At 42.0% G+C, this 12214-nt stretch overlaps 1 long non-coding RNA gene across 1 annotated transcript; it reads left to right on the top strand.

Moving 5' to 3' along the window:
- The first annotated feature begins 7462 nt into the window (after positions 1–7462).
- LOC121927019 lies at positions 7463–9508 on the top strand. Its single transcript, XR_006103125.1, has 2 exons — positions 7463–7520; positions 9282–9508. It is a non-coding gene; the product is annotated as an uncharacterized LOC121927019 (long non-coding RNA).
- The last annotated feature ends 2706 nt before the right edge of the window (positions 9509–12214 follow it).

Below are 12214 nucleotides of genomic sequence, written 5' to 3' on the forward strand. Positions count from 1 at the left end.
GGCTGAAGAGTGGGGTATAAATAAGTATTAAGTTACTTTCATTATTATTATGATTTCTAGACCGTTCACAATTACAGACTTTTTAACCATTTGGGTCACCATCCTCTGGACATGCGTCAGCTTGAACATCTCAAGTTGGTCCTCGTAGCGACAGATTCTTTTATCCGCAGATTCAACCACTAGATTTGAAAATATTTTTAATATATGGTTTCCCAAAATGCAATCCTTGATTTTGGCATTTTATATAGGGAGGCCATTTACTATGGCCATTATATTTTAAGGGGACTTGTGCATACGGATTTTTGAATTCATTCTGGGACTGGGAACCAAACACCAGCAGACACAAGGGGCCCGTATAAACTGCTCTTTAAGAGAGCCTGGACTCTATGATTCTATGAATGGAACACACTCCTAGGAGTTGAGTGGAGTCTCCCTCCTTGGAGGTCTTCAAACGGAGGCTGGAGTGGCCATCTGTAGAGGATGCTTTGATCTGGATTTCCGCATGGCAAGGGTTGGACTGGATGGCCCTTGCGGTCTCTTTCCAATTCGGCGATCTAGGATTCAGCTCCGCAAATAACAGACTATTGGCCAACATGGCTGAGGCTTCTTGGAGCTGAGTTCAAAATCCTTAAAGGGCACAGTTTGGGGACCACTGCTCTAAGGCTTCAGAGAACTTTTTTTCAGACCTACTTGAAAATAGTAGAGTCAAGATCTGAACTATAGTTTTGTAAGCCATTCACTTATATAACTGATATAAGTGAATGGCTAAGGGGTGAACTTTGCCCTCACTGACTGGGTCCACTTGTACAAACCTTACCTTTATACCAGATTAAAGTTCACTTATCATGATCACTGAATTAGAATAACTGATAATTGTGTCTAGAGCAAAGAGAAGTAAAGTGTCACTGTATTCTGCTTTGGTCAGGCCCCACCTGGAATATTGTGTCCAGTTTGGGCACCACAACTGGAGCGTTGCCAAGGAGGGGTGACTAAAATGTGAAGTCTGAAACCATGTCCTATGAGGAAAGACTCAGGGCGAGATGTTTAGTCTGAGAAGAGAAGTTAAGAGGTGATATGATAGCCCTGTTTAAATACTTGAAGGGGGTCATGTTGAGGAGGGAGCAAGCTTGCTTCTTCGCTCCAGAGACAGGACCTGGAGCAATGGATGCAAGCCTCCAGGAAAGAGATTCCACTCGACATTAGAGGAATGTCCTGACAGTAAGGGCTGTTGGACAGTGGAACATACTCCCTCGAAGTGTAGTGGAGTCTCCCCTCCTTGGAGGTCTTTAAGCAGAGGCTGGATGGCCATCTGTTGGGGATGCTTGACGGAGGGTTCCTGCATGCAGAATGAGGTTGGACTGGAGACCTTGTGGCCTCTTCCAACTCTATCTCCAGTCCTAAGGACTGGATCGCAGCTTCGGCCTCTAAGATTGTGTGTGTCATTTAAACAGCTACCTCCAAAGTGACCCAAAGCAGCTTTATTTTGGCCTGTCTGTTTGGACCCCAGTCTCCACACTCCAGTCATTTATTTCTCCCTCCATCCTTTTCTTCATAGCTGTTGTACCTATGGCCTTTTTCCTCCTCCACCTCTGCCTGGGCCAGTGTTAGTGGAGTCTCCTTCCTAGAGTCTTTAAACAGAGGCTGGATGGACATACTTTGATTTAGATTTCCTGCATGGCAGGGAGTTGGACTGGATGGCCCTTGCTGTCTCTTCCAACTCATGATTCTATGTACCATGAGGGTTCAGGCCATTATATCCAGGCAAATTAAAAAGCGACCTACATAGTTGTAGCAAAGCACATGCATAAAATATCTCAGGCTATTCTTCTAGTGATCAATATAATGGTGCTGTTTTGTTCCTTCGTCTTCTGAATGCACACAGATACTGAGCTGTTTGTGTTCATATTTCTCGATTTTAACAGTTTCATAAATCTCTATGCCTTTGTTGTTTGTTTTAATGACTGCATTTGTTTTTTATTCTTTCACACCTGCACATGCCTTGTAACATGCCTTTCACTCCTTTTCTTTTTCCCAGTGTTCCAGCTATCAAAATGGCAGAGAGTGGATTTGAACCAGCTGTGGAGAAAAAAGTTAATATTACAAGAACAACCGAAGTGAAATCCTGAAAGAGATGTTTGAACGCCTTCCAGCAGCAGATCAGTGAGTGACAAATCCTAGCATTTAAACTACTTTCTGCTAGATAGTTCCCATCTTTAATTTGAAAAACCATTCATAAATTGCAGGGGGGAAGATGGTTCATTGTTTGTTCCAGAGAAAAATGGGTATTGGAACTCATTCCTTTGCCCAGACTGTGAGGCTTCAAGTACACACTTTCTCTTTGCCTTCCGTTAATTGAAAGGAAATAGTGTTGATCTGACTGTGGCAAGCTTGAGGCATGATGGACTATAGGATTGTGAAGCATTGTATGTGCTAAAAGTACTGTTAAAACGATCTGCCAGTTAGTTTTATACTACTTTTTTTAAAGCAGGCTAGCAAACTTCTGTACTTGCCTTCCGTTTAAGAATTCATCTTGGTTTTCTATTTGTGTGGCGCCTTTCTGTCGTCAAATCATCTCCGCTGAGCTGGATTGGATGTCCTAATTTTGGGGGTGGGGTAGGTACAAGACTGCAATGTTAATAAATAATTGTTAAGTAACAGAAGATGATGAGAATTTCAAAATATGTAAGAAATCTCTTTCTTTTAATTAAAAAAAAGTCATTCACACAAGACTGCAATTTTAGTTTTCTTCAGTATCAAAAGTAGGGAAGCGAGGTGGGGGGGATATCATCTTTAAAACGATTATTTATGTGAGTTCCTTGGATAAATCCCATCTTAAATGCACTCTCCTTCTGGAAACCTGGGGTCTCCCTCGGGCCCACTCTCACAACCAACACCAACCAGTAATGAAAAAAACCAAGTAATCTCATTGCCTTCTTCATTTTTATGGCATATGCTTCCTTTTTCTTTGAAAATAATCAGTTCTGCATCAGGCTCAAGATACCTCAGAAAGATTTTTGTCTTACATCTGTGCCACTGTGCCGAACAGGTCCTTAACTGTGTTGCCTCCATGAGAATCTACTGAGAAGCATGTATTTCTAGTCAGTAAAGTCCCTTCCCCCTTCCCAACAAGTCCATAAATTCTGTAGCCTTTGTTTATATATATTACCTCGCGAGTTGAAAGAAGATGTTTGCCTGGCTTTCCGACGTTAATCCACTGTCTAATTTCGGCGTTTTTGTGTTATTCTTGCGTGCTTGGGATGATTTTAAGAGCTTTTCTTTCCAGACAAAAACTTGGTCGCCAGGTTGCGTCCTATGGGTATTTGGTGGGCTCTCCCATTTCAGTAGCATTTACCTCCGATATAATGTGCAGAATCTACCTAGGTGCTAGGTAAAACTGGGTCATGGTTGTCCCATTACACCCACTGTGCCTCTTCCAGATTCTATTACTCCCCCATATGTATCTCCATGCATGTACAAGAATCGTCACAAACAGGCCATATTCCATCAGCTTCAGAGATAAGCTTCTTGATACATGCAGCCAGTATGGACAATTCGTATGCGCCAGACTGTAGATGAGCCATTCTTTCCCTGGAATAGATTTGACAGCTAGAAACACTGTTCCAATTAAACACGCACGACGGACCAGTCTCTTCCATCATCTTCAAATGATTTTTTAAATTATCAGTATAGATGCTGTTAAATTGTACTGCTTTAAAAATGTCTTATTGTCCTTTACACGTTGCACTGTTTTATTCATGTGTTTAATGAAGTGTTTAGATTGATTATCTGCTTCCCCTCAACTACAGGGAGGGGGAAGAATGTATTAATTGTTAGGTCAGTCCTGAACCGTTAAGAGCCACATTATTAAACTTCTATTGGCCAAATAGTAATTACTTCCAACCACACCTGCATCTAAGTTGCCTCCAACCATTCTCCTGTGATATATGCTGGAATTTAGCCCTCGGGCGGAGTTCGCAGTGGAATCCTCAGAGCCTGCTATCACAAGTCTACACGAACTTCAAAGATTTTGTTGTCATGCCTTCACCTCACTCCAGCTCTGGCAAGCTATCCTATTTTTCTGCAGAGATCTCCACGCCACTGAGAGAATGTGACTGCGTCATGCATTTGAACCCTGTCCCAACCCACAGCACCACTGGCCCATATTAGAGGATGAAGTGTAGGCAATCCAGTTGAAACACACCATGGAGAAAGTATCCTGAAAGCATTACTTGCCTGCAGTCAGCTAAGACTTCTGGTCTCTGGGACCAAGGGATCTAGTTATAATGCCCAATTGCTAACCTCTCTTCTGGCAGAAGATCTTGTGAATGGCAGATGAACTTAATTCTTAAGAGAAAGTGGCAACGTAGAAGGTGCAGCTGCCTGCAGCTCCTGTCATCCCCAGAGGGAGGGGAAACCCAAGGGATTTTTTTTGCTTTGATGGGGGCCTCCTTTCCATGCAGTGTCCATTTAACAGCCTACCCTGTGCCAAAAACAATGGTTAACCTGTATGCCTTTTGGGGAGGGAGATTAAACAACCATGGTACATGTGGTTAGCGATTCTGCTTCTGTCAGTCCGGGATATTTGTTTTTGTCCCCATGATATCCAAGCTGTGGAATCCTGCAAGATGCATCAGTCCTATGTTACAGTGGGCAAAATGTAGGCTCAAATATTAAGACTGCATTACCCAGCATGCCCACCATGGCTAATGCCCACCTAGCTCTGATGAGAGTTCAGTTAAATACTGGGAGCCACTTGGACTACCGATCCCAGAAAAGCACTGGGTGAGGTATTAGGGAATATATTGCTTACCATCAATGCGATGACATCTCTATTTCTCTTTATCACCGGAGTCCAACAAATCCTGCAACATTTGAACCAATGTTTAATTCGTAAGAAATTACATGAGGGCAAATATATTGAATCTGTACCAGACAATGCCATGTGGCTACTTCTTAATGTCTGAGAGCTGGGTGTGTATCTATCTTACTTGGACCTGCAAGTCCTTTAATGATTGCTGGCAGAGCTTGATACTCTTTGATCCAGTAGTCACTAAAGGCACAGGTAGCTTGTAGAACTGTAGCCAATATGGCTGGACTAAATACCAATTCAGAAGAAAAGCACTGACTAAGTTTCTTCCAAGTGCAATTCAAGATACAGGTGCTTACCTTGTGAGTATAGAAGTTTTAAAATACATATACTTTTCTATGTACATGGTACCTCGAGATACGAAAACCCAGGTTACGAAATTTTCGGGATACGAAGAAATCCCAATAGGAAAACATTGTTCCGGGTACGAATGTTTTTCGGGTTACGAAAAAACTTTTGGTGCTTTTTTTCGGCTTTTTCGCACGGAATCGCGGCTTTTCCCCATAGCGCCTATGGCAATTCGGCTTACGAGAGCTTTTCGGGTTACGAACGGTGCCACGGAACGAATTAATTTCATAACCCGAGGCAACCACTGTATATAACATAGGGATGCCTTCTCTCACCAAGCTGCTTGTGACTTCAAACTATTATAGGAAGTTCTTCAAGAAGTCCCCTCCACACATTGACGGGAGAATATTTAGCTGAGGCCTGCCAGCAATAGAATACCCCAACCAGCTCAAAATCCTGTTTTTCCATTCCTTTAAATTCTGGTTCATTCTTGTTAATTTCCAAGTATGTCAATTGTACTGTTGGTTGTTGTATCCATACACTACAAGGATCCATTAGGGTACCGGGGGGGGGGGGTGTGTTTAAAAATGACAGTGAAATAAACGTTGACCTGATAAACCTTTTCTCTCTTTCCAACAGGAGTTTCTTTCAAACTGGTTCACTCTTCCTTTCAATAAATTCAAGTCTGTGTGGCTTAGTAGCAACAGTTTATTTTAGGCGCATCCTGAATATTACGCAGGCTCGATTTGCATCCATTTGCCCATGCAGTTCTACCATTCATCACAACTGCAGCTGTTTATGAGACTCAATAATAACCAGCCTCTAATGGAAGGTATGTTTCTCTGCATGCAGCTAAAGCAAATTTTTGATATGCCGACCGCTCTTCATACAATACACAGTACAATACAGAAGGTCAGTGGTCCCATGACAGGAGAAAGCTGGGTAATAAATAAGTTTGGCCCCCAGTTCACCTTGCTGACAAAACGCAAGTATTTTTATCACTTCCTGCTTAAGGGTAATAGACATGGATGCTTAGATCTACCAGTGAGAACACCTGTAAAGCGCGAAGAATGGGAGTGTACCTCACCACATCCTCAACCATCACTTCTGTTAACAAGACTCGGAATCCAATCAACTACTGAATGGCCCTCTCCGAGGTTCATGCCCCAGCTTTAATCCCTATTCTAATTAAACCATTCCATGCATGTGTTTGAGAACCAGTGTGGTTGGTGGTTTGAACACTAGACTGTGGAGAGACCAGGATTGGAATCCCCCTACTCAGCCTTAGAAACGACTGGTGACCTTGGGCAAGTCACACCTTTGAGCCTCAGAGAAAGGCAATGGCAAACTCTGCTGAACACAATCCGCAGAGAAAATAGTACACTGCTCCCTCGGGTTACGAAATTAATTCGTTCCGCGGCCGCTTTCGTAACCCGAAAAGCCTTCGTAAGCCGATTGCCAAGGCCGCTAATGGGGAAAAGCCGCGTTTCGTGCGAAAAAGCGCCGAAAGCACAAAAAATTTTTTCGTAACCCAAAAAAAATTCGTAACCCGGAACAATTATTTCCAATGGGATTTTTTCGATCCCGGAAATTTCGTAACCTGGGTATTTCATATCCCGAGGTACCACGTAATAGTTTTCCTTTAGGTCACCATAAATTGAAAATGACTGGAAGGCACCCAAGAAAACCACTTACATGTTAGCATAACATTTTTTCATATAGAAGGTAAATTTAATAATATTTTATTTAAATTCAGAGCACATCATCTTGCACTGAGCTCAGTAAACAGTAACTTCCTTCCATACACTTAACCTTTCATGTTGCCCAGATAGAGAACATACAAAAATGAATTGTTGTCCACTGGCAATCCTCTTCTACATCAGGCCATACCAGGAATCTCTCTGAAAGTTAACAATTTATTGGGGAGGAAAGTACAACTGGATCTTCCCAGTCCACAAAGACACCGGGTAAAGAAGTGTCCAGCAGTGTTTTACTTAGCAACGTATTATTTCATCCTCATGAAACCCAATTTAGGGAAAACTAGCAAACAAAAGCAGCACTGATAGGTATATACTGTGCCATACTATTATGACAGATCTTCCTATTTATCTTAGCAATATCCCATCCAAATTAGGAAATTGGGGTTAAATACCAACTTAATCCACCATAGGGACAGGTTCTGTTTTTATAATGTCAAGTCTAATAATTTTATACAAAACACTTGTTACACTCACTGGTGTATGCTTTCTCTTCAGGTGATCTGAACTGCACGACGTGTGCTTTGGCAGAGTGGTTTAATCGTGCCTCGTAGGTAGCTTATACCCTGCCCTCTTGCTTTGCCACTGAATGCAGGTCTTGCAACAAGGTATATCAACTCTTATTTCAAATAACCTAAGTTCAACTTTTTAGAAAGTGCACAACATTGAAAGCAAAGGCAGCCTTTCATTGCGGACCATGTGGTGTTGAGTATGGTGAAAAAGTACATAGCTAAACTCCAGTATTCCAGGTTGCTGTAGGGGATACATTTCTGAGGACAGTAGACTGCAGGTTTTTGTCGGCAACTGCATAAGTAACAACTGATGGGAAGATGCAGTATGAAGCTGTTAACGTATAGAGTAATTGTATGAAAATGTTCAGATGTGACAAAATGGAAATGGTCATTCACTTTACAGAAGCCTGGAATTGGTTTGAAGCTGGGGCCAGAGGCAGCAGGTGATGTCCAAGGTCACAGTGTGTAGCAATATGTAAAAATGCTGTGTCATCTTTGGGTGGGGGAAAGTATTCCAAAATGCACAGAACTTGTACAGGAAGGGGCTGGGCAAAGTGGCCACGTGGCAATGTGTACATAGCCCAGATGTCCAATTGTACAGTTTGTGGGGTTTTGTAGTTGGTGGATGTTGGATGGGTTAGTATTGTTCTTGTGTGTGCCTTTGCAACTAAAGAATAACAGTGCCCTTCAGAGAAAAGCCAGGCTTCAGTGTGCTTCATCGGCCAAGCTGTTTTTCTGGTGAGCTCCAGCAGCCTGCCAGTTGTTTATCTTCACACAGGCTTCCAAGATTACTCTGTGCGCTCACGCTTGCATCAACAGAAGCTCCAAATTTAGTCAGCCCTCCATAATCCATGGATTGAAAATACTCAAAAAAGATATAAATTATAGAAAGCTGACCAGCACTGTATGTTAAACTTTGTCATAAAATAGGGCTCTAAACTTCTTATTTATGAAGGGATTGATCTAAGACAAATCACAGAAGAGGTAGTAATTTCCAGAAGGCTCTGGGTTTGTGTATTCTGACAATAGTATGAAGGCACTAGTCCGTAGCAAAAAATTACTACAAAATAAAGTGGACCCTCCAGAATATCTGGGGTTGGGGGGGGGCAGGAGCCCCATGAAAGTGGGAAAACTGCAATTAAAAAAACAAACTTGATTTTTTACCTTAAGGAATGCTTCTCTGGGAATCTATAGGTCCTCCAGCACACTTCTGTGGTGAACATCCAGCAGAGGTTAACCACAGAATAGCACTGAAGGAGCTACAGTTGCGTAGAGAAGCGTTCTTTCTAGGCCCGCCTGCGCACCCTGCGGTGGATGCTGACCACAGAGCTGCACTGGCGGAGATTCCTAGGGAGAACATATTAAGCAAATCTCTGAATAATCAAATTCACAAAAGTTGAAGCCATGAATGCGGAGGGCTGACTGTACTACTGTCAACAACCTTTCAAGCATTTTTCTGAGACAGGTTGAGTATCCCTTATCCAAAATGTTTGGAACTGGAAGTGTTTTGGATTTTGAATTATTTTAATAGTAGTATTTGCATATACATATATAATAAGGTATCTTAGAGATGGGACACAAGTAAAATTCATTTATGTTTCCTATAACTGTGTCTCTGTCTGTCTGTGTGTGTGTGTGTGTAGCCTAAAGGTATTGTATACAACATTTTGAATAATTTAGTGCATGAAACAAGTCTGTGTACACTGAACCATCAGAAAGCAAAGATTTTAGAGCATTTCAAATTTTAGAATAAGGATAAGTAAGACTCAACTCATTATACTGCAGTTAATAGATTTCAGAAGACTTAGGGTATGTCTACACAGGCCAAACAAACCAGTTTCTTTTTATCTCTTACAGATATAATACATCTCCCATGCCAAATAAAGAGAATATGTTCCAGTATTGGAAAACTATTTGTAAACCCGTTTTCAACAAGATTAAATTTGCTGTTATCCTGCAAATTGCATTTGGCACATATCTAAGCTCAAAACATCATGAAATATATCTGAAGATGCTCCAGATGCCTGAACCTGGAAGGGATACTGAAGAACTCAAAGAATAAAACTTGAAATTGCAGTAATTTATCTCTCTCACTGCCTGTTTGTTATACTTTAAAAGAAAATACTTATAGACAGTATTTATACTAGCTGAGGTGGCTAAAGATACCTTGCCAAGAGCAAGGAATGCTTGAAGCATTTGTAAATTTTGACAAACTAACCTGGTCCATGCCTCTCTCATTAATGTGCATAAAGGGAAAGCATTACTCTTTTGATTTCAAGATGGTTGCTTTCACTCAACTGTACCAAAATGAGTAACTTTAGCATAAGAATGCGTTCAGAAAGTCATATTTGAGAAAGTACTTCCAAAACTATATTTTTAAATACACGTTTTCATATGGCTTCATAGATTAGATAAATGCAAAATTGGAATGCATCAGCCTAAAACCTGCAAACCCAGAAACACAATCTATAATTATTTCCCATGTTACAGGAGTAAAAGATACAGATTCCATTCAGCTGCAAAAAGTAGCACAGTGGGCCCTCCCCTTATGCGGGGATCCATTCATGATCCCCCCCGTATAAGGGGAAATGCGCGTATGCTCATGTCCCATTAGAAACAATGGGGCGTGTGCATGCAGTGGCACATGCACCATTGTTTTTGCCATCACATGGCTTTTGTGTAAGCTGGAAGCTGCATCTAGTGTGCCCATGTATGGCGCGGGCACACTGTAATTTGTTCTGGACAATTTTCATCCTTTCCCCCTCCATCCCCATTAAACAAGGGAAATAAAATTCAAAGCTCCTTGTCTTGTTTGGTGAAATACAGGAAGTGAATTCGTAACCAGTACAGATTCTGATTTCCTAAAGCTTTAAATTCCCTTCACTTGCTCATCTGCACTAAGAAATATTCTCCCAGGGGGGGAAATCTCACATAATCTGCTCATTGGGAACAGAATGGTGGCTGCAAAATGACTGGAACCCTAAACAGAAGCATTTCAAGCTGTTTACAACCATTTTTCTCCATGTGTGAGGAAAATGGTTCCTTAGACCTTCTAGAGGTCAGGTCACTTTTACAGGCTTATAGCATCAGAAACCTGCTGTATATTTCTAATGAAATGGTCACTCCAGTGATCTTGCAATAGCCACAAACTGGTGGTTAAATGCCTGTACTGCAGCCACTTATTCACAAACCATAAGATTGCGAGTTCAATACCAGCAAAAGGGCTCAAGCTCAACTCAGGCTTGCATCCTTCCAAGGTTGCTAAAACGAGTACCCAGATTGTTGGGGGCAATTAGCTTACATTTGTAAACCGCTTAGGGAGTGCTTAAGGGCACTGATAAGCGGTACAGAAATGTACTTGCTTGTTATTGCTATATCTAAGCATGCAACAGGACAAAAATAAATTTAGCCATGCTTAAGGCACACAATTACATGGAACAGATTCTGTACCTGTGTGATTTTGCACATTCATTTCTTTTGATATAAACATCTAACTGAAGAACAAAGGCTTTTATAAATGACCCAGTGGTAAGACCTACATGAGCACTTGACCAGCTCAGGCAGCTGCAAGAGCACACATATCTAGTAGGACCCACCAGTGCTAATGCCTACTCTGTTTCAACCACCAGAGAGCTCCAAACAAATGTGATCACAACATGACCAATCAGCTCCCATCTTGTCTCCAACACCAACATGGGACGTAAGGTGGCAGTTGCTCCTATCTAAAAATAGTATCTAGTGAGTTGAAGGGGCGGGGGAGGCACAGGTTACTCATTGGCCACTGTAGTACTGCTGGAGTCCACTAAAGCACAGTCCTAGCTCTGCCTAGTGGGCTTCTTTTTGTGTTTGCTTGCCACTGAACCATCCCTACATGGCAAGAACTAGTGTGAATGGCATTGTTTTGGTTAATCCCAACTACACTAGACCGAATCAACTGTTGAATGATGAGTCAACACACAAGTAAATTCATCTGATTCAACATTAGCCCAAAACAGATGGGGACATGGGGTTGGCTTCTGACTGCCCTGGGGCTGTGACATTTAGACACACACCCCTAGAGCGCCTGGAAGCTGCTAAGGCGCCCAAAACCAGCTCAAAAAGAGTGGATCTTTTCCATTCTTTTCTGCAGTTCATTTGGAACCATGGCAGGAGGCATTCTCAGGGTAATCAGGCCAGGAACAGCTTCTGGCCGCTCCTTCGTGCCCATCTATTTCACCCCATTTTTACTGGGGGATGGGTTTTACAATAGGATTTAGACCCATATGAGACAGGAATAAGGCCCTGACACTCTTAAGCAACTGTAGGTAATGCTTCATCCTTGTCATTCACTTTCCATAAGGCTCAGCATCTCTGGGAGATCCCTGTACCCTTCTCTAAGCTCAGAAGATTAACACTGCCCCCCTCCTCCCTTTGGCAAATGGTATTCATGGATACCTCCTGCAGTGCCCTTTGCCTGACTGACATTTTAACCTACCTTGCTAAAATATTTTTATTCGTGTCAGTCTTCCAATTAGAATAATGCATAACTTGAACTCAAAAAGTTTTCATTTTTTCAACTGTTCTTACTCTCCCAACCAGAGTAAGATAGATGTCTTAATTTTGCCAGTGTATGGATCAATGCATAACACATTGATCTTATCGCCAACAATGTGAACGGCCAACAGGCAGGACGGCTACTTTATGCAGACCTCACCCAGGGTTCACAGTTTAAGCAGCAGCACCCAAGCTAAACACATGAAGTGCCTGGCAGGCCAGAAGAAGTAATATCTAACATACTCTGCCTCAATCAG

The sequence above is a fragment of the Sceloporus undulatus genome, chromosome 3 (genome assembly GCF_019175285.1).
Source record: "Sceloporus undulatus isolate JIND9_A2432 ecotype Alabama chromosome 3, SceUnd_v1.1, whole genome shotgun sequence".
Classification (NCBI taxonomy): Eukaryota; Metazoa; Chordata; class Lepidosauria; order Squamata; family Phrynosomatidae; genus Sceloporus; species Sceloporus undulatus.